The sequence below is a fragment of the Triticum urartu genome, chromosome 5A, assembly GCF_056163025.1.
Source record: "Triticum urartu cultivar PI428250 chromosome 5A, HENAU_Tu73, whole genome shotgun sequence".
Lineage (NCBI taxonomy): Eukaryota > Viridiplantae > Streptophyta > Magnoliopsida > Poales > Poaceae > Triticum > Triticum urartu.
Genome location: NC_141877.1, coordinates 343,260,059 through 343,282,595, shown reverse-complemented (window position 1 = coordinate 343,282,595; position 22,537 = coordinate 343,260,059).

Genomic DNA, 22,537 nt, shown 5'->3' with positions numbered 1-22,537 from the left:
ATGTCATTCTTGAACTAGGCACAACACCCAATCTTGAAGCGGCTATTCCCGAGGATATTCCCAATGATCCACCGCAGCCAGATGATGATCTTACTGCTGAGGAAAGACCTACTGATACCTCAGGTCCTATCCATCAGCCCACAGGTTCCCTCCGGGTTGAAAGCTCCACCGGTCCCGCAAAACTTACTGACAAGCCAACAGCTCCAGTGCAAACCGGCGGTACCAATGATGATGAAGTTTTCATTACTGGCACTGGCCATACTGAGCCAAGCAATCCTGTCGCTTTATCCAAACATTCTGCCAAGGAAGAATTAGCTGCTTTTGGCAAAGGCAAGTGGAATGCTGATCTGATGGCTTACGCTGCTCTGAACGCCCAAGATATCCATTCCGGCTATCTGAACCGGCTGTATACCAGCCGTGACTATGAAGCCGGTCTGGTTAACATGATAAAGGATAAATATGAGGTAACTTCCGTATGCTCCTTCCTGCTTGTATGCTTTCATTCTTGCTGACTCTCCTAGCCCCTAAGGGCCGATTCGAAATATTCTTTCAAACCGGGACTTAATAATATGAATCTTGATGCTTTGAAATTTGCTGATGTAGTCCCCAAGGGCTGGTTCAACTTAGTGTAGTTAAATCGGTACTTTAAGTAATTGAAACTGCCGCATCAGAATACATATGATCAAATATCCATTAGCCCCCAAGTGCCAAGTTGAATACTTGTATTGAGCTTGGGACTTTGTAAACAATTGAAAAGATGAAGATCGAATATGCATTAGCCCCCAAGTGCTAAGCACATAACTTGTTATGTGGTTGGCACTTGAATCCTTCTACCGATTTGTTGAAACATATATCTGTATGCCTGCAGGCGGAGCTGAAGGCGAAAGAAAACCAAGTAATCGATCTTCAAGAAAAGCTGAAAACCCAACAGGCTGAAACCTCCAAAGCAAAAGAGGAATTGGCCAGTGCTTTAAGCGCCATGGAACAACTTAAGGAGAACTTCAAGAAGAAACAGGCGGATTGGGCCACTGAAAAGTCCGCTTTGACCAAACGAGCAGAGGATGCCGAGGCTGCATTAAAACCAGTGACAGATGAACTGACCAGCATAAAGCGGCACGTTCATGCCATGACCACTGCTATCTTTGGTAAGCCAGCTTGCCTTCTGAATTGGTTCTGCCTTCTTATAGAGTCGCCAGTTTATTAACCCTTTATGGTATTTCAGGGACACGCATTGGTCACTTGGGGTCAGATGTGCGGAAGAAATTGAAAGCCGCCTATACCTTAGTTGTACAATTGTATACTGGTGCCCAGCGGATCATCTGTACCGCGTCTCATAACAAACCGGCGCCCAGTTTGATTCAAGATACTCTGATGAAACTGTCAGTGCTTCCTGCCCGGGTTGAAGAGCTGAAGAAATCTGCTGCTCGAACCGGTGCAATCAATGCTTTAATCCGGGCAAAAGCCTGGGTGCCGGATTTTGATCCTATTGAAGCGGCTCAGGGTTATCCCAGCTTGAAGGAAGACGGGTCAGAATTTGGTGAAGCGGATTTGTGAGCCATAAACTGGGAGGTACGTCCGCTAGCTTGTCAACTGGCTGAGGAAGCAGATTTGTCTCATTATCAAGCCCAATATGACAGCCAGAACAAGCGAATAGCTGCACCAATCCATGAATCAGAAAACCTGATCCCTCCAATTCGTAAGCATACTTACGCTCCCGATATTGACCCGTCTTCGCTAATCCATGACGAAGCTGTTTTTCAAGCATTAATGGGAATCGACTGGACAACTGTGGATTTCCAGCCACTGGGTAGAGAAACGGAAGCTGAAGCGGCGCAGGATGACCCACAACCATCAGGCCAGGCTGGTGGCCAATCTTAAACCGGTAGCCGGTTTTAAAACTGTCTCTCCTTTGTGAAAAACAATTATGTTATTACGGGCACCATGTTGCCTTGTAATAGGCTAGCTGATACCTTTGATGTTCATATGCCTTCGTGCATAACTTGTTCTTCCTGTGGTAATGAACTTTCCAAAATACTTTCTGCCACCGTTGAGTGTGAAGTTGGCTTGGCCAACCTTGAAGCGGAGTTTTGCAAACCCACACTGTTGGAGGAAATAACGACTCCTGTATATATGTATAATCAAATATGAAATATATCATACCTGTGACATTGAATCACATCATTGGTTTTACCAACTTTTTGTAATAAGGGTGATAACCCAAATTTTGAGTACTGATAACTCCTTCCATATTGTGCCGGTTTATACTAAAACCGTGCTGGGTTGTGATAAACGCCGTGTTACTCCATAAGAGGATGTTAACAACAAGGATCAAACCGGGCAAATAGTCTCCGGATTGACGTGAACTGTGTTCCGTCAATTGATTGGTTAAAAAACTTTGTCGGTTTAAAAACACAACGAAAAGCAAAAAAAAACCCTTCAAAGAAAAGTATGAAACACGACCAAAAAAGATTTATTTAAGCTGATCAAATGGTGTAACCATGGCCAAACACGACCAAGCTCCCGTTAGGTGTAACTATGGTTCTAGTTAGCCAAGTCCCCAAGTGATTCTTGTGGCATTTATGCTGACCAAATGGCGTGGTCATGGTTCGGGTTCGACCAAGCCCCCAAGTGATTCTATGGCCTTAGGCCGATCAAGAGGCATGACTGGTTCAGACATGACCAAGTCCCCAAGTGATCTGGTGGCTTTCGCCTATCAAGAGGCATGGTATTGGTTCGGACACGACCAATCCTCCAAGTGATATAACACGATGCTTTTAGCAAAGCGAACTCAAGGGGTAAACCGGAGGCCGCTTTAGAGCAACTTCGTGTAACCTCACATGATGTAAAAGAACAGATACCCCGCTTTAGCTGAGGTTCCGGTTTATTATAATATATACATTGTCGTAATATGTACATAAGTATAGCCAATGGCTCAGGTATAGTAAGGCCGAAGATGAGCTATATTCCACGGCCTGTTAGTCTCCTCCTCTGATGTACGTGAGTCCTTATGCTCTCGAATATCAATCAGATAGTACGACCCATTGTGCAGATTCTTGCTGACCACGAAAGGCCCCTCCCAAGGTGGGGATAGCTTATGCATATCAGTCTGATCTTGGATGAGCCGAAGCACCAAATCTCCTTCCTGAAAGGCTCTGGTTCTGACTCGGCGACTGTGATAACGACGAAGATCCTGCTGGTAAATGGCTGATCGGGCTGCTGCGATATCATGCTCTTCATCCAACCGGTCCAAAGCATCTTGCCGTGCTATTTCGTTGTCCGCTTCAATATAAGCCGTGACACGAGGTGAATCATGACGGATATCACTGGGGAGAACCGCCTCCGCTCCATAAACCATGAAGAACGGTGTGTATCCTGTTGATCTGTTGGGTGTTGTATTGATGCTCCATAACACAGATGGTAATTCTTCTACCCAACAACCCGGCATTCTCTGCAAAGGAACCATGAGCCGGGGCTTGATGCCTCTCAAGATCTCTTGATTAGCTCTTTCTGCTTGACCATTGGACTGTGGATGTGCCACTGATGAAACGTCGAGCCGGATGTGCTCCCGTTCGCAGAACTCCTTCATAGCACCTTTGGACAAATTGGTACCATTATCTGTGATAATACTGTGCGGAAAGCCAAACCGGAAAATCACCTTTTTGATGAACTGAACCGCCGTGGCCGCATCACACTTGCTAACAGGTTCTGCCTCCACCCACTTTGTAAACTTGTCCACCGCCACCAGGAGGTGGGTCTTCTTATCTTTGGACCTTTTGAAAGGCCCAACCATATCCAGCCCCCAAGTCGCAAACGGCCAAGTAATTGGAATCATCCTCAATTCTTGAGCTGGTACATGAGTACGTCTTGAAAACCTTTGGTAACCATCACATCGTCTGACCAGATCCTTCGCATCAGCATGAGCAGTTAACCGATAGAAACCATGGCGAAACGCTTTAGCCACCAGAGACTTTGAACCGGCATGGTGACCACAATCTCCTTCGTGGATCTCACGCAAAATTTCACGGCCTTCTTCAGGAGACACGCAACGTTGAAAAGCTCCTGATACACTGCAATGATGCAACTCACCGTTGATGACAGCCATGGACTTGGATCGCTGGATTATCTGCCGGGCCAGAATCTCATCTTCTGGCAACTCGCCCCGGTTCTTGTACGCCAGGTAAGGAAGCGTCCAATCCGGAATAACATGAAGAACTGCCACCAATTGAGCCTCCGGATCAGGAATGGCCAAATCCTCTTCACCAGGGATCTTCACCGACGGGTTGTGCAGCACATCCAGAAAAACATTGGGTGGGACCGGTTTGCGCTGAGAGCCCAGCCGGCTTAAAGCGCCCGCCGCTTCATTTTTCCGCCGGTCCACATGGTCCACCTGATAGCCTCTGAAATAACCTGCAACAATATCCACCTCACGACGATATGCTGCCATGAGTGGGTCCTTGGAGTCCCAAGTGCCAGACACTTGCTGAGCCACAAGGTCCGAATCACCGAAGCACTTAACTCGACTTAGATTCATCTCCTTAGCCATCCAAAGACCATGGAGCAAGGCTTCATACTCAGCTGCATTGCTAGTACAAGGGAACATTAAACGGAGAACATAACAAAACTTATCACCTCGTGGGGAAGTTAATATGACTCCAGCCCCCGAGCCTTCCAACTGCCTGGATCCGTCAAAATGGATGGTCCAATACGTATGATCCGGCTTTTCTTCAGGTGCTTGCATTTCCGTCCAATCATTGATGAAATCAACAAGTGCTTGAGATTTAACCGCTGTCCGAGGCACATATTTCAAACCGTACGGCCCCAGCTCTATAGCCCACTTTGCAATCCGGCCAGTTGCTTCCCGGTTCTGGATGATATCTCCCAAAGGAGCAGAACTGAGCACCGTAATTGGGTGCCCTTGGAAGTATTGCTTAAGCTTCCGGCTTGCCATAAAAACTCCGTACACTAGCTTCTGCCAATGCGGATACCTTTGCTTGGACTCAATGAGTACCTCGCTGATATAATAGACCGGACGTTGAACCGGATGCTCCTTACCTGCCTCCTTTCATTCCACCACAATAGCCACGCTGACCGCACGAGCATTAGCAGCAACATATAGCAGTAACGGCTCCTTGTCAATGGGAGCGACGAGCACAGGCGGATTGGCCAATTGCCGCTTTAAGTCCTCAAATGCTTCATCAGCAGCAGAACTCCAGACGAACTGATCCGTCTTCTTCAACATCTGATACAAAGGGATCGCCTTCTCACCAAGGCGGCTGATAAACCGGCTTAACGCGGCAATCTGGCCTGCCAGGCGTTGAACATCATTGATACACTTCGGTTTAGCCAGGGAGGTGATGGCTGTGATCTTCTCCGGATTAGCCTCAATTCCCCTGTTGGACACCAGAAAACCCAATAACTTGCCCGCCGGTACACCAAAGACACACTTGTTCGGATTAAGCATCATCTTGTACGTCCTTAGGTCATCAAAGGTTTCCTTCAAATCATCAACTAGAGTCTCCTTCTCCCTAGATTTAACCACGATATCATCCACGTAAGCATGTACATTACGACCAATCTGCTTGTGAAGACAATTTTGTACACACCGTTGATAAGTTGCCTGGGCACTTTTGAGCCCAAAGGGCATAGACACATAGCAGAAGGCTCCAAAGGGAGTTATGAATGCCGTCTTCTCCTGGTCCTTAACTGCCATTTTGATCTGATGATAGCCAGAATATGCATCCAAAAAACTTAAATGCTCACAACCCGCCGTAGCACCAATGATTTGATCAATACGGGGGAGGGCAAAAGGATCTGCTGGACAAGCCTTATTAAGATCTGTGTAATCCACACACATACGCCAGGTGCTGTTTTTCTTATGGACTAGCACCGGATTGGCAAGCCACTTAGGGTGAAAAACTTCAACAATAAAACCAGCTGCTAAGAGCCTGGCTACCTCTTCTCCAATCGCCTTGCGTCTTTCTTCGTTAAACCGGCGGAGGAACTGTTTCACCGGTTTGTATTTAGGATCCGCATTAAGTGTGTGCTCAGCGAGTTGCCTCGGTACACCTGGCATGTCAGAGGGCTTCCATGCAAAAATGTCCCGATTCTCATGGATGAACTCGATGAGCGCGCTTTCCTATTTCGGATCCAAGTTGGCACTAATGCTGAACTGCTTGGACGAATCGCCAGGTACGAAGTCAACAAGCTTAGTTTCTGCTGCCGATTTGAACTTCAGGGCCGGATCATGCTCCGTAGTTGGCTTCTTCAACGGAGTCATGTCCGCCGGATCAACATTGTCTTTATAGTACTTCAACTCCTCGGTGGCACAAACCGACTCTGCATAAGCCGCATCTCCTTCCTCGCATTCCAAAGCGATTTTGCGGCTTCCGTGAACCGTTATTGTCCCCTTGTGACCCAGCATCTTGAGCTGCAAATACACATAACAGGGCCGAGCCATAAACTTGGCGTATGCCGGACGCCCAAACAGGGCATGATATGGACTTTGGATTTTCACCACTTCAAACGTTAATGTCTCCGACCTGGAATCATGATCATCCCCAAAGGCCACTTCAAGAGCTATCTTACCAACGGGATATGCTGATCTGCCAGGCATTACACCGTGGAATACTGTATTGGACGGTTTGAGATTCTTATCTGTTAGTCCCATACAACGGAAGGTCTCATAGTATAGGATGTTAATGCCGCTCCCTCCATCCATGAGCACCTTGGTGAACTTATAACCTCCCACCTGAGGCGCCACCACTAGAGCCAACTGACCCGGATTATCGACCTGGAGTGGGTGATCCTCTCTGCTCCATATGATTGGCTGTTCAGACCAACGTAGATAACGGGGTGTGGCCGGTTCAACAGAGTTGATTGCCCGCCTCTGAACCTTATGGTCTCGCTTGTCCAAGCTAGTGGTAAAGACATGGTACTGCCCACTACTCAACTGCTTTGGGTTGCTTTGGTAACCTGACTGTTGCTGCTGTTGGTTGTAACCACCCTGGTTGTTCTGACTATTTTGACCATTATGTCCGCCCGGATTACCATTAAATCCTGAACCGGAACTTCCTCCACCGTAACCCGGCCCGGACCCTGAGCCACCACCGGATCCGTGATCATACCAGAAATTATTAGAATTCTTGAACTCCTGCATAATAAAGCAATCCTTCCAAAGGTGGTTTGCTGGCTCCTCCTTCGTCCCATGTCTTGGACAGGGCTGGCTTAGCAGATAGTTCAGGCGGTTTGGGTTGGGGTTGGGTGCTCCACTATGATTTTTCGGCCTACCCTTGCGCCGCTGGCCATTGTCCTGTACGTTGGTATTAGCCACAAAATCCATGTTGCCATCCGCTTTACGCTTGCCTCCTCCGCCATTTCGTACCCAGTGATGCTGCTGACCTTTGGAGCTGCTGTTCTTCTTCCCCTTCCCTGTCTTGTCATCATCAGATTCGGGATCCTTGGTACTATTAGAATCAGCATATTTTACCAAAGCGGCCATGAGGGTCCCCATGTCGGTGCAATGACGCTTCATCCGTCCCAATTTCAACTTCAGGGGCCCAAACCGGTAGTTGCCTTCTAGGGTTAATACTGCGGTGTCAGCGTTGATGCGGTCTGAGGAGTGCAACACTTGTGAAACCCGGCGCACCCAATGAGTCGTTGACTCTCCTTCCTCCTGGACGCATGCAGCTAAGTCCACTATCGACATAGGCTGCTTACAGGTATCCTTGAAATTGTTGATAAACCGGGCTCGTAATTGGGCCCATGAACTGATAGAATTAGCGAGCAAGCTTTTTAACCAAGTACGGACCGTTCCTTCAAGCATCATGGTGAAGTATTTCGCACACGCCGTGTCATCCACATCAAGCATCTCCATGGCCATCTCATAGCTCTCTACCCATGTCTCTGGTGGTTGATCCGCCGTATAATTTGGTACCTTACGTGGGCCTTTGAAATCCTTGGGCAGGCGCACATTGCATAAAGCGGGGACGAGGCAAGGCACCCCCAAAGAACTAGAAGTAACACCAGGTTCGATCGAAATGGTTGGACGAACCGGCGTGAGCTGCCGAGCCTGATGCTGTGCGGCTAACTCGGCCTCCCTGCGCGCTCGGGCCCGGTTCACCACTTCCTGAGCGTCATCAGCACCACCCGTCGGGTTGTTACCATGGGGTGCTCCACGCCGTTCATTACTCGACACTGCTGGTTCATCCATATGTCTGCTATAACTCCGGCTTGGACGGGGGGTCGAGTGGATCCGGTCGCGGCTGTACGAGTACGCTTCCTGTTGGGCCAAAGCTGTCCTCAGAAGTTCCTTGACCCGTTGCGTCTCTACTGCCTGCGGCGAGTCACCTTCAACTGGAATGGCCTCCAGTCGTGCAGCGGCGGCAACAAGATTGTCCATTGGGTTGGAGTAGTGACCCGGAGGTGTTAAAGCATCCTGAGGTATAACGGTGTTTTGACAAGGCGGGTCCATCCGACGGGGCTGAACCGGTGCACCGGTCCCAGGGGCTTCTGCCCGGTTCCCCTCCAGCGGATTGCTGGCTCTTGGTCCTGGAGTGTTGAAAAGGTCTCTGGCCTCAAAAACCGGAGGTAAGCGGGACCGGTGCTTCCTCCTCATGACTTCATGCGACGCGCTCTGGTCCAACATAAGCCTGTAGGCCTGTGCGTCTAAAGCGGCCCGCTCTGCGGCCATCCTGGTGTCCTCAGCCACCAGATCCGTTTTGGCCTGGGTGATTTGTTCCTTTACCTTTGCAATCTCCGTGTTGTGAGCGTCCTGATCTGGCGGATTAACTTCTGCCATAAGCACAACCAACACATCAAATAGTTCTGATAGAACCTGAGCCGGCGGGCGCACAGGGCCTCCTGCCCCGGCAGCCGTTGCCGCTGCTGAACCGAAGATCGTTGCCGCGACTGTCGAAGAGTGAAGCGCTGCTTGTGTTCCGGTCATGAATATTCCAACCCGGTTAGGCAGATCAGAGGGGTCCGGAATACTGTCACCATCGGAACAGCTCTCAATCCGGCCATCTTGTAGCTGATAAAGAGATTCGGTTTCTCCAGTCGAAGATTCGTCACCGGAACAAACGGTAGTCGCCCCGCGAAGCTCCGATCCATCCTCATAACTCCCTCCATGGATCATTCCCACAAAGGCACGCTTCATGGCCGGTTTAACCCGGGCGGATCGCGCACGCTAAGCCGTCTCGACGAGGTCGGTGCAGATGTCCGGCTCAGGGCCCGGTTCACCGATCTTGCCAATGAAAACGTGAATGCTACCAAAGGGGACCCGGTACCCGTACTCAATTGAGCCGGCCTTGGGGCCCCAGCCTGCATCGTCGATGTAGAGTTTTCCGCGACGACTCTTAGTCATCTGGCCTACAGCGTAGCCCTCGAGTCCTTCAAAGCGGCCCTCCAAGAACTGGAAACCATCGTGCGATAGCCCCACGGTGGGCGCCAACTGTCGTGGTTTTGTCACGACAGTTGTCCTAGAGAAAGGACTTAGTCGTGGAGCCATCGCTACGGGTTAGCTCGAAGGGGTTAAAGCGGACACAAGGACGCAAGAGAGTTTATACTAGTTCGGCCCCTTCAATGAAGGTAAAAGCCTACGTCTAGTTGTGATGGAATTGATGGGTGTTTCGATGACTAGGGAGCAAATAAGCTTCGCCTATGTCTGGAGTTGTTGTCTCCCTTTGAACCGCCGCCGGGTCGTCCCCTTATATACATGGGTGATGCCCGTCGGTTTACAGAGTCCCGATACCGGCTCATAGATGCGTCCGGTTCGGTCTCCACTATTCCTAACTTATAACACAAGTTACATACCGACGCCGGTTTATAGCTATAGGATTTAAACCGATTATGGGCCTTTAGCCCTCATCTGCCCTCATGGGCTTTTAACATACTCAACTACTGATGAAGTTAACCCAGCCTGTCCTGGCCGGTTTACGCCCAGTAGTAATATCCCCAACAGTACCGATTGACAAAGGGAATTGTATACGGGGTTGCTTGAATCCTCGACATCGTGGTTCATCCGATGAGATCATCGAGGAGCATGTGGGAGCCAACATGGGTATCCAGATCCCGCTGTTGGTTATTGACCGGAGAGTCGTCTCGGTCATGTCTACATGTCTCCCGAACCCGTAGGGTCTACACACTTAAGGTTCGGTGACGCTAGGGTTGTAGAGATATGAGTATGCAGTAACCCGAAAGTTGTTCGGAGTCCCGGATGAGATCCCGGACGTCACGAGGAGTTCCGGAATGGTCCGGAGGTGAAGAATTATATATATAGGAAGTGCAGTTTCGGCCATCGGGAGAGTTTCGGGGGTCAACGGTATTGTACCGGGACCACCAGAAGGGTCCCGGGGGTCCACCGGGTGGGGCCACCCATCCCGGAGGGCCCCATGGGCTGAAGTGGGGAGGGAACCAGCCCATAGTGGGCTGGTGCGCCCCCCCTTGGCCCCCCATGCGCCTAGGGTTGGGAACCCTAGGGGAGGGGGCGCCTCCACTTGCCTTGGGGGGCACTCCACCCCCTTGCCCCCCCCCTAAAAGATCCCATCTCCTAGGGCCGGCGCACCCCCTAGGGGGGCCTATATAAAGGGGGGGAGGGAGGGAAGCCGCACCCTGAAGCCTTGGCGCCTCCCTCTCCCCTACTACACCTCTCCCTCTCGCAGAAGCTCGGCAAAGCCCTGCTGCGGTGACTGCTGCATCCACCACCACGCCGTCGTGCTGCTGGATCTTCATCAACCTCTCCTTCCCCCTTGCTGGATCAAGAAGGAGGAGACGTCACGCTGACCGTACGTGTGTTGAACGCGGAGGTGCCGTCCGTTCAGCGCTAGGATCTCCGGTGATTTGGATCACGACGAGTACGACTCCCTCATCCCCGTTCTTTGAACGCTTCCGCTCGCGATCTACAAAGGTATGTAGATGCATCCGATCACTCGTTGCTAGATGAACTCATAGATGGATCTTGGTGAAAACATAGGATTTTTTGTTTGTTTTCTGCAACGTTCCCCAACAGTGGCATCATGAGCTAGGTCTATGCGTAGTTCTCTTTGCACGAGTAGAACACAATTTGTTGTGGGCATAGATGTTGTCAACTTTCTTGCCGCTACTAGTCTTATTTTGCTTCAGCGGTATTGTGGGATGAAGCGGCCCGGACCAACCTTACACGTACGCTTACGTAGACCGGTTCCACCGACTGACATGCACTAGTTGCATAAGGTGGCTGGCGGGTGTCTGTCTCTCCCACTTTAGTTGGAGCGGATTCGACGAAAAGGTTCCTTACGAAGGGTAAATAGAAGTTGAAAAATCACGTTGTGGCTTTAACGTAGGTAAGAAAACGTTCTTGCTAGAACCCTCTTGCAGCCACGTAAAACTTGCAACAACAATTAGAGGACGTCTAACTTGTTTTTGCAGCAAGTGTTTTGTGATGTGATATGGCCAAAGTTGTGATGAATGATGAATGATATATATGTGATGTATGAGATCATGTTCTTGTAATAGGAATCACGACTTGCATGTCGATGAGTATGACAACCGACAGGAGCCATAGGAGTTGTCTTTATTTTTTGTATGACCTGCGTGTCATTGAGAAACGCCATGTAAATTACTTCACTTTATTGCTAAACGTGTTAGCCATAGTAGTAGAAGTAATAGTTGGCGAGCAACTTCATGGAGACACGATGATGGAGATCATGATGATGAAGATCATGGTGTCATGCCGGTGACAAGATGATCATGGAGCCCCAAGATGGAGATCAAAGGAAGCTATATGATACTGGCCATATCATGTCACTATTATTTGATTGCATGTGATGTTTATCATGTTTTTGCATCTTGTTTACTTAGAACGATGGTAGTAAATAAGATGATCCCTCATAATAATTGCAAGAAAGTGTTCCCCCTAACTGTGCACCGTTGCGACAGTTCGTTGTTTTGAAGCACCACGTGATGATCGGGTGTGATAGATTCCAACGTTCACATACAACGGGTGTAAGACAGATTTACACATGCAAACACTTAGGTTGACTTGACGAGCCTAGGATGTACTTACATGGCCTCGAAACACAGAAGACCGGAAGGTCGAGCATGAGTCGTATAGAAGATACGATCAACATGAAGATGTTCACCGATGTTGACTAGTCCGTCTCACGTGATGGTCGGACACGGCCTAGTCAAATCGGATCATGTTATACTTAGATGACTGGAGGGATGTCTATCTGAGTGGGAGTTCATTGAATAATTTGATTAGATGAACTTAATTATCATGAACTTAGTCTAAAATCTTTACAACATGTATTGTAGATCAAATGGCCAACGTTGTCCTCAACTTCAACGCGTTCCTAGAGAAAACCAAGCTGAAAGACGATGGCAGCAACTATACGGACTGGGTCCGGAACCTGAGGATCATCCTCATAGCTGCCAAGAAAGATTATGTCCTACAAGCACTGCTAGGTGAAGCACCTGCTCTCCCTGCAGAACAAGACGTTATGAACGCTTGGCAGACACGTACTGATGATTACTCCCTTGTTTAGTGCGGCATGCTTTACAGCTTAGAACCGGGGCTCCAAAAGCGTTTTGAGAGACACAGAGCATATGAGATGTTCGAAGAGCTGAAAATGGTTTTTCAAGCTCATGCCCGGGTCGAGAGATATGAAGTCTCCGACAAGTTCTTCAGCTGTAAGATGGAGGAAAACAGTTCTGTCAGTGAGCACATACTCACTATGTCTGGGTTACATAACCGCTTGACTCAGCTGGGAGTTAATCTCCCGGATGACGCGGTCATTGACAGAATCCTTCAGTCGCTTCCACCGAGCTACAAGAGCTTTGTGATGAACTTCAATATGCAGGGGATCGAAAAGACCATTCCTAAAGTATTTGCAATGCTGAAATCAGCAGAGGTAGAAGTCAAAAAGGAACATCAAGTGTTGATGGTGAATAAAACCACTAACTTCAAGAAAGGCAAGGGTAAGAAGAACTTCAAGAAGGACGGCAAGGGAGTTGCCGTGCCCGGTAAGCAAGCTGCCGGGAAGAAGCCAAAGAATGGACCCAAGCCCGAGACCGAGTGCTTTTATTGCAAGGGAAGTGGTCACTGGAAGCGGAACTGCCCCAAATACTTAGCAGACAAGAAGGCCGACATCAGAAAAGGTATATGTGATATACATGTAATTGATGTGTACCTTACCAGTACTCGTAGTAGCTCCTGGGTATTTGATACCGGTTCGGTTGCTCACATTTGTAACTCAAAGCAGGAGCTGCGGAATAAGCGGAGACTGGCGAAGGACGAGGTGACGATGCGCGTCGGGAATGGTTCCAAGGTCGATGTGATCGCCGTCGGCACGCTACCTCTACATTTACCTGTGGGATTAGTTTTAAACCTCAATAATTGTTATTTAGTGCCAGCTTTGAGCATGAACATTGTATCAGGATCTCGTTTAATTCGAGATGGCTACTCATTTAAATCCGAGAATAATGGTTGTTCTATTTATATGAGAGATATGTTTTATGGTCATGCTCCGATGGTGAATGGTTTATTCTTAATGAATCTCGAGCGTAATGCTACACATATTCATAGTGTGAATACCAAAAGATGTAAGGTTGATAATGATAGTCCCACATACTTGTGGCACTGCCGCCTTGGTCACATACGTGTCAAACGCATGAAGAAGCTCCATGCAGATGGACTTTTAGAGTCTCTTGATTACGAATCATTTGACACGTGCGAACCATGCCTCATGGGTAAAATGACCAAGACTCCGTTCTCAGGAACAATGGAGCGAGCAACCAACTTATTGGAAATCATACATACTGATGTGTGCGGTCCAATGAGTGTTGAGGCTCACGGTGGCTATCTTTATGTTCTCACCCTCACTAATGACTTGAGTAGATATGGGTATGTCTATTTAATGAAACACAAGTCTGAGACCTTTGAAAAGTTTAAGGAATTTCAGAGTGAGGTTGAGAATCAACGTGACAGGAAAATCAAGTTCTTGCGATCAGATCGTGGGGGAGAATACTTGAGTCACGAACACACTTAAGAAAATGTGGAATAGTTTCACAACTCACGCCGCCTGGAACACCTCAGTGTAATGGTGTGTCCGAACGTCGTAATCGCACTCTATTAGATATGGTGCGATCTATGATGTCTCCTACCGATTTACCGCTATCATTTTGGGGCTATGCTTTAGAGACTGCCGCATTCACTTTAAATAGGGCTCCGTCAAAATCCGTTGAGACGACACTGTAAGAATTATGGTTTGGGAAGAAACCTAAGCTGTCGTTTCTAAAAGTTTGGGGATGCGATGCTTATGTCAAGAAACTTCAACCTGAAAAGCTCGAACCCAAGTCGGAAAAATGCGTCTTCATAGGATACCCTAAAGAAACTATTGGGTATACCTTCTACCTCAGATCCGAAGGCAAGATCTTTGTTGCCAAGAATGGATCCTTTCTAGAGAAAGAGTTTCTCTTGAAAGAAGTAAGTGGGAGGAAAGTAGAACTTGATGAAGTATTACCTCTTGAACTGGAAAGTGGCGCAACTCAAGAAAATGTTCCTGAGGTGCCTGCACCGACTAGAGAGGAAGTTAATGATGATGATCATGAAACTTCAGATCAAGTTGCTACTGGACTTCGTAGGTCCACAAGGACATGTTCCGCACCAGAGTGGTACGGCAACCCTGTCTTGGAAATCATGTTGTTAGACAACGGTGAACCTTCGAACTATGAAGAAGCGATGGCGGGCCCGGATTCCGACAAATGGCTGGAAGCCATGAAATCCGAGATAGGATCCATGTATGAAAACGAAGTATGGACTTTGACTGACTTACCCGTTGAGCGGCGAGCCATAGAAAATAAATGGATCTTTAAGAAGAAGATAGACGCGGATGGTAATGTGACCATCTATAAAGCTCGGCTTGTCGCTAAGGGTTATCGACAAGTTCAAGGGGTTGACTACGATGAGACTTTCTCACCCGTAGCGAAGCTGAAGTCCGTCCGAATCATGTTAGCAATTGCCGCATTCTATGATTATGAGATATGGCAAATGGACGTCAAAACGGCATTCCTTAATGGCTTCCTTAAGGAAGAATTGTATATGATGAAGCCGGTAGGTTTTGTCGATCCTAAGAATGCTGACAAGGTGTGCAAGCTCCAACGCTCGATTTATGGGCTGGTGCAAGCATCTCGGAGTTGGAACATTCGCTTTGATGAGATGATCAAAGCATTTGGGTTTATGCAGACTTATGGAGAAGCCTGCGTTTACAAGAAAGTGAGTGGGAGCTCTGTAGCATTTCTCATATTATATGTAGATGACATACTTTTGATGGGAAATGATATAGAACTTTTGGACAGCATTAAGGCCTACTTGAATAAGAGTTTTTCAATGAAGGACCTTGGAGAAGCTGCTTATATATTAGGCATCAAGATCTATAGAGATAGATCAAGACGCCTCATAGGTCTTTCACAAAGCACATACCTTGATAAGATATTGAAGAAGTTCAATATGGATCAGTCTAAGAAGGGGTTCTTGCCTGTGTTGAAAGGTGTGAAATTGAGCTCAGCTCAATGTCCGACCACGGCAGAAGATATAGAAGAGATGAGTGTCATCCCCTATGCCTCAGCCATAGGGTCTATTATGTATGCCATGCTGTGTACCAGGCCTGATGTAAACCTTGCCGTAAGTTTGGTAGGAAGGTACCAAAGTAATCCCGGCAAGGAATACTGGACAGCGGTCAAGAATATCCTAAAGTACCTGAAAAGGACTAAGGACATGTTTCTCGTTTATGGAGGTGACGAAGAGCTTGTCGTAAAGGGTTACGTCGATGCTAGCTTCGACACAGATCTGGATGACTCTAAGTCACAAACCAGATACGTGTATATGTTGAATGGTGGAGCAGTAAGCTGGTGCAGCTGCAAGCAGAGCGTCGTGGCGGGATCTACATGTGAAGCGGAGTACATGGCAGCCTCGGAGGCAGCGCATGAAGCAATTTGGGTGAAGGAGTTCATCACTGACCTAGGAGTCATACCCAATGCGTCGGGGCTGATCAAACTCTTCCGTGACAACACTGGAGCTATTGCACTTGCCAAGGAGCCCAGGTTTCACAAGAAGACCAGGCACATCAAGCGTCACTTCAACTCCATTCGTGAAAATGTTCAAAATGCAGACATAGATATTTGTAAAGTACATACGGATCCGAATGTCGCAGATCCGTTGACTAAACCTCTCCCTAGGGCAAAACATGATCAACACCAGAACTCTATGGGTGTTCGATTCATCACAATGTAACTAGATTATTGACTCTAGTGCAAGTGGGAGACTGTTGGAAATATGCCCTAGAGGCAATAATAAAAGGATTATTATTATATTTCCTTGTTCATGATAATTGTCTTTTATTCATGCTATAATTGTGTTATCCAGAAATCGTAATACATGTGTGAATGCATAGACACCAACATGTCCCTAGTAAGCCTCTAGTTGACTAGCTCGCTGATCAACAGATAGTCATGGTTTCCTGACTATGGACATTGGATGTCATTGATAACGAGATCACATCATTAGGAGAATGATGTGATGGACAAGACCCAATCCTAAACATAGCACAAGATCGTATAGTTCGTTTGCTAGAGTTTTTCCAATGTCAAGTATCTTTTCCTTAGACCATGAGATCGTGTAACTCCCGGATACCGTAGGAGTGCTTTGGGTGTACCAAACGTCACAACGTAACTGGGTGACTATAAAGGTATACTACGGGTATCTCCGAAAGTATCTGTTGGGTTGACGCGGATCAAGACTGGGATTTGTCACTCCATATGACGGAGAGGTATCTCTGGGCCCACTCGGTAATGCATCATCATAATGAGCTCAAAATGACCAAGTGTCTGGTCACGGGATCATGCATTACGGTACAAGTAAAGTGACTTGCCGGTAACGAGATTGAACGAGGTATTGGGATACCGACGATCGAATCTCGGGCAAGCAACGTACCGATTGACAAAGGGAATTGTATACGGGGTTGCTTGAATCCTCGACATCGTGGTTCATCCGATGAGATCATCGAGGAGCATGTGGGAGCCAACATGGGTATCCAGATCCCGCTGTTGGTTATTGACCCGAGAGTCGTCTCGGTCATGTCTACATGTCTCCCGAACCCGTAGGGTCTACACACTTAAGGTTCGGTGACGCTAGGGTTGTAGAGATATGAGTATGCAGTAACCCGAAAGTTGTTCGGAGTCCCGGATGAGATCCCGGACGTCACGAGGAGTTCCGGAATGGTCCGAAGGTGAAGAATTATATATATAGGAAGTGCAGTTTCGGCCATTGGGAGAGTTTCGGGGGTCAACGGTATTGTACCGGGACCACCAGAAGGGTCCCGGGGGTCCACGGGGTGGGGCCACCCATCCCGGAAGGCCCCATGGGCTGAAGTGGGGAGGGAACCAGCCCATAGTGGGCTGGTGCGCCCCCCTTGGGCCCCCCATGCGCCTAGGGTTGGGAACCCTAGGGGAGGGGGCGCCTCCACTTGCCTTGGGGGGCACTCCACCCCCTTGGCCGCCGCCCCCCTAGGAGATCCCATCTCCTAGGGCCGGTGCACCCCCTAGGGGGGCCTATATAAAGGGGGGGGGGGAGGGAGGGCAGCCGCACCCTGAAGCCTTGGCGCCTCCCTCTCCCCTGCTACACCTCTCCCTCTCGCAGAAGCTCGGCGAAGCCCTGCTGCGGTGACTGCTGCATCCACCACCACGCCGTCGTGCTGCTGGATCTTCATCAACCTCTCCTTCCCCCTTGCTGGATCAAGAAGGAGGAGACGTCACGCTGACCGTACGTGTGTTGAACGCGGAGGTGCCGTCCGTTCGGCGCTAGGATCTCCGGTGATTTGGATCATGGCGAGTACGACTCCCTCATCCCCGTTCTTTGAACGCTTCCGCTCGCGATCTACAAAGGTATGTAGATGCATCCGATCACTCGTTGCTAGATGAACTCATAGATGGATCTTGGTGAAAACGTAGGAATTTTTTTTGTTTTCTGCAACGTTCCCCAACATGAGTCTCTCAAGGCCATGAGAATTTCCATTGATGAGTGCAAAGAAAGAACCGCTAGGATGCGTGCTAAAAAAGATTGCTTTATGAAGGCGTGTTCTTCTAGTTTTCATGATAATAATGATGAAGATCTAAAAGTGATTGGTGTGTCTCCTATTAAATCTTTGTTTGCCAATATGAATCTTAATAAAGATGGGACTAGAGATGAGTCAACTTTAGTTAGAAGGCGTCCCAATGATTCGGAGTTTTTAGATCTTGACGCAAAAATTGGTAAAAGTGGGATTGAAGAGGTCAAAACTTTACATATCAATGAACCCACTATTTTTTATTTCAAGGAATTTAATTATGATAATTGCTCTTTGATAGATTGTATTTCTTTGTTGCAATCCGTGCTAAATTCTCCTCATGCTTATGATCAAAACAAAGCTTTTACTAAACATATCCTTGATGCTTTAATGCAATCCCATAAAAAACTTTAATTAGAAGTTTCTATCCCTAGAAAACTTTATGATGAGTGGGAACCTACTATTAAAATTAAGATTAAAGATCTTGAATGCTATGCTTTATGTGATTTGGGTGCTAGTGTTTCCACGATTCCAAAAACTTTGTGTGATGTGTTAGGTTTCTGTGAATTTGATGATTGTTCTTTAAATTTGCATCTTGCGGATTTCACCATTAAGAAACCTATGGGAAGGATTAATGATGTTCTTATTGTTGCAAATAGGAATTGTGTGCCCGTAGATTTCATTGTTCTTGATATAGATTGCAATCCTACATGTCCTATTATTATTGGTAGACCTTTCCTTAGAACGATTGGTGCAATTATTGACATGAAAGAAGGAAATATTAGATTCCAATTTCCATTAAGGAAAGGCATGGAACACTTTCCTAGAAATAAAATTAAATTACCTTATGAATATATTATGAGATCCGCATGTGGATTGCATACCAAAGATGACAATACCTAGATCTATTCTTGCTTTTATGCCTAGCTAGGGGCGTTAAACGATAGCGCTTGTTGGGAGGCAACCCAATTTTATTTTTTGTTTCTTGCTTTTTGTTCCTGTTTAGTAATAAATAAATCATATATACTCTGTTATGATTGTGTTTTATGTTTTAATTAGTGTTTGTGCCAAGTAAAGCCTTTATGATCTTCTTGGATGATTGCTATTTGATCTTGCTGAAAAAAGCAGAAAGTATGCGCTCACGAGAATAATTTTCATTTTTAAGAAGTGAGCGATAAAATATTGATTCCAACTGCAGTAGATCAATATACACATTATTTAGGATGTCCTGATTTCTCTGGATTTTTGGAGTTAGAGAAATATTCGAAACCTACATATTACTACAGACTGTTCTGTTTTTGACAGATTCTGTTTTTCGTGTGTTGTTTGCTTATTTTGATGAATCCATGGCTAGTATCGGGGGGTTTGAACTACAGAGAAGTTGGAATACAGTAGGTTTAACAGCAATATAAATAAATAATGAGTTTATTACAGTACCTTAAGGTGGTGGTTTGTTTTCTTATACTAACGGAGCTCATGAGATTTTCTGTTGAGTTTTGTGTTGTGAAGTTTTCAAGTTTTTGGGTAAAGATTTGATGGATTTCGGAACAAGGAGTGGCACGAGCCTAAGCTTGGGGATGCACAAGGCACCCCACGGTAAAATTCAAGGACAACCAAAATCCTAAGCTTGGGGATTGAAAGTGCAACTATCCCTGGGTGGTTTTGGTAATTTCTAACAACATATAGCTCATTGAGCTAATGCTACTTGAAGATAAATATTTCAAGAAAAGCTCAATAATTGGCATGTCATGGATTAGAAAGTGGACCCCTCAAAATTCTAAGGATAAAAGGATTGGCTCAAGCTCAAAGCACAAGACTCTACATTTCATTTTTAGTGATCCAAGATCACATTGAGTCCATAGGAAAAGCCAATACTATTAAGAGGGGATGAGGTGTTGCTTAATGAGGTTCTTGCTCAAAGTGCTTAGTGATATGCTCCACAACCCTCAACCACTTTCTCATATCCAAATATATCCCAAACCAAAAGTCAAACTCGCCCCCACCGATTTGATCTATCCAGCGCCACCGAGTTCACTTGACATAGCCACTGCCAAAAACCCTGGTCTTTTCGGTCCTACCGATAGGGATCTCGGTCTCACCGAGATGGGATTGTAATCTCTCTGTTTCCCTTCATAATGTTTTGGTCCAACCGAGATGAGCGATCGGTCCCACCGAGATTGCAATGCAAACTCTCTGTTTCCCTTTCGTAACATTTCGGTCCTACCGAGAGAGCGAATCGGTCCCACCGAGATTGCCTGACCAACTCTCTGGTTAGTCTATTACGAAAATCGGTCTCATCGAGTTTGTGTAATCGGTTTCACTGAGATTACGTTATGCCCTAAACCTAATGATATCGGTCCCACCGAGTTGACATGTCGGTCCCACCGAAAACCCTAATGGTCACATTATGAACTAAACCAGTCTGACCGAGTTGTATGATTTGGTCCCACCGAGTTTGGTGATTTGTGTGTAACAGTTAGATTTTGTGTGGATGCTATATATACCCCTCCATCCACTCTTCATTCGTGGAGAGAGCCATCAGAACATGCCTACACTTCCAACATACATTTTCTGAGAGAGAACCACCTACACTTGTGTTGAGGTCAAGATACTTCATTCCAACCACATAAATCTTGATCTCTAGCCTTCCCCAAGTTGCTTTCCACTCAAATCATCTTTCCACCAAATCCTATCCTATGAGAGAGAGTTGAGTGTTGGGGATACTATCATTTGAGGCACAAGAGCAAGGAGTTCATCACCAACACACCATTTGTTACCTCTTGGAGAGTGGTGTCTCCTAGATTGGTTAGGTGTCACTTGGGAGCCTCCATCAAGATTGTGGAGTTGAACCAAGGAGTTTGTACGGGCAAGGAGATTGCCTACTTCATGAAGATCTACCCTAGTGAGGCAAGTCCTTCGTGGGCGATGGCCATGGTGGGATAGACAAGGTTGCTTCTTCGTGGACCCTTCGTGGGTGGAGCCCTCCGTGGACTCGCGCAACCGTTACCCTTCGTGGGTTGAAGTCTCCATCAACATGGATGTACGATAGCACCACCTATCGGAACCACGCAAAAAATCTCCGTGTCTACATTGCGTTTGCTCCCTCCAAACTCCTCCCTTTACCTTCATATGCAATTGTTTTACATTCCACTGCTATACTCTTAGAATTGCATGTGTAGGTTGTCTGCTTGACTTGTGCTAAGTTGCTAAAATCTGCCAAGAATTAAAATTGGGAAAAGGCTAGATTTTTATTTGGTCAATTAGTCTAATCACCCCCCCTCTAGACATACTTCCGATCTTACAGGGATGCCCCAGAAGGCATCCCCTCTTTCGTCTTCATCTATCGGTAACTTTACTTGAGGCTATATTTTTATTCACCACATGATATGTGTTTTGCTTGGAGCGTCTTGTATGATTTGAGTCTTTGCTTTTTAGTTTACCACAATCATCCTTGCTGTACACACCTTTTGGGAGAGACACACATGAATTGGAATTTATTAGAATACTCTATGTGCTTCACTTATATCTTTTGAGCTAGATAATTTTGCTCTAGTGCTTCACTTATATATTTTAAGAGCACGGTGGTGGTTTTATTTTATAGAAATTATTGATCTCTCATGCTTTACTTATATTATTTTGAGAGTATTTTAGAACAACATGGTAATTTGCTTTGGTTATGAAATTAGTCCTAATATGATAGGCATCCAAGATGGGTATAATAAAAACTTTCATACAGAGTGCATTAAATGTTATGAGAAGTTTGATCCTTGATAGTTGTTTTGAGATATAAAGGTGGTAATATTATAGTTGTGCTAGTTGAGTAATTAAGGAATTGAGAAATACTTGTGTTAAAGTTGGCAAGTCCCGTAGCATGCACGTATGGTAAACGTTGTGTGACAAATTTGAAGCATGGGGTGTTCTTTGATTGCTTTCCTTATGAGTGGCGGTCAGGGACGAGCGATGGTCTTTTCCTACCAATCTACCCCCCTAGGAGCATGCACGTAGTGCTTGGTTTTGATGACTTGTAGATTTTTGCAATAAGTATGTGAGTTCTTTATGACTAATGTTGAGTCCATGGATTATACGCACTCTCACCCCTCCATCATTGCTAGTCTCTTCGGTACCGTGCATTGCCCTTTCTCGCCTCGAGAGTTGGTGCAAACTTCACTGGTGCATCCAAACCCCGTGATATGATACGCTCTATCACACATAAACCTCCTTATATATTCCTCAAAACAGCCACCATACCTACCTATTATGGCATTTCCATAGCCATTCCGAGATATATTGCCATGCAACTTTCCACTGTTCCTTTTATTTTGAAACGCTCCATCATTGTCATATTGCCTTGCATGATCATGTAGTTGACATCATATTTGTGGCAAAGCCACCTTCATAATTCTTTCATACATGTCACTCTTGATTCATTGCATATCCCGGTACACCGCCGGAGGCATTCA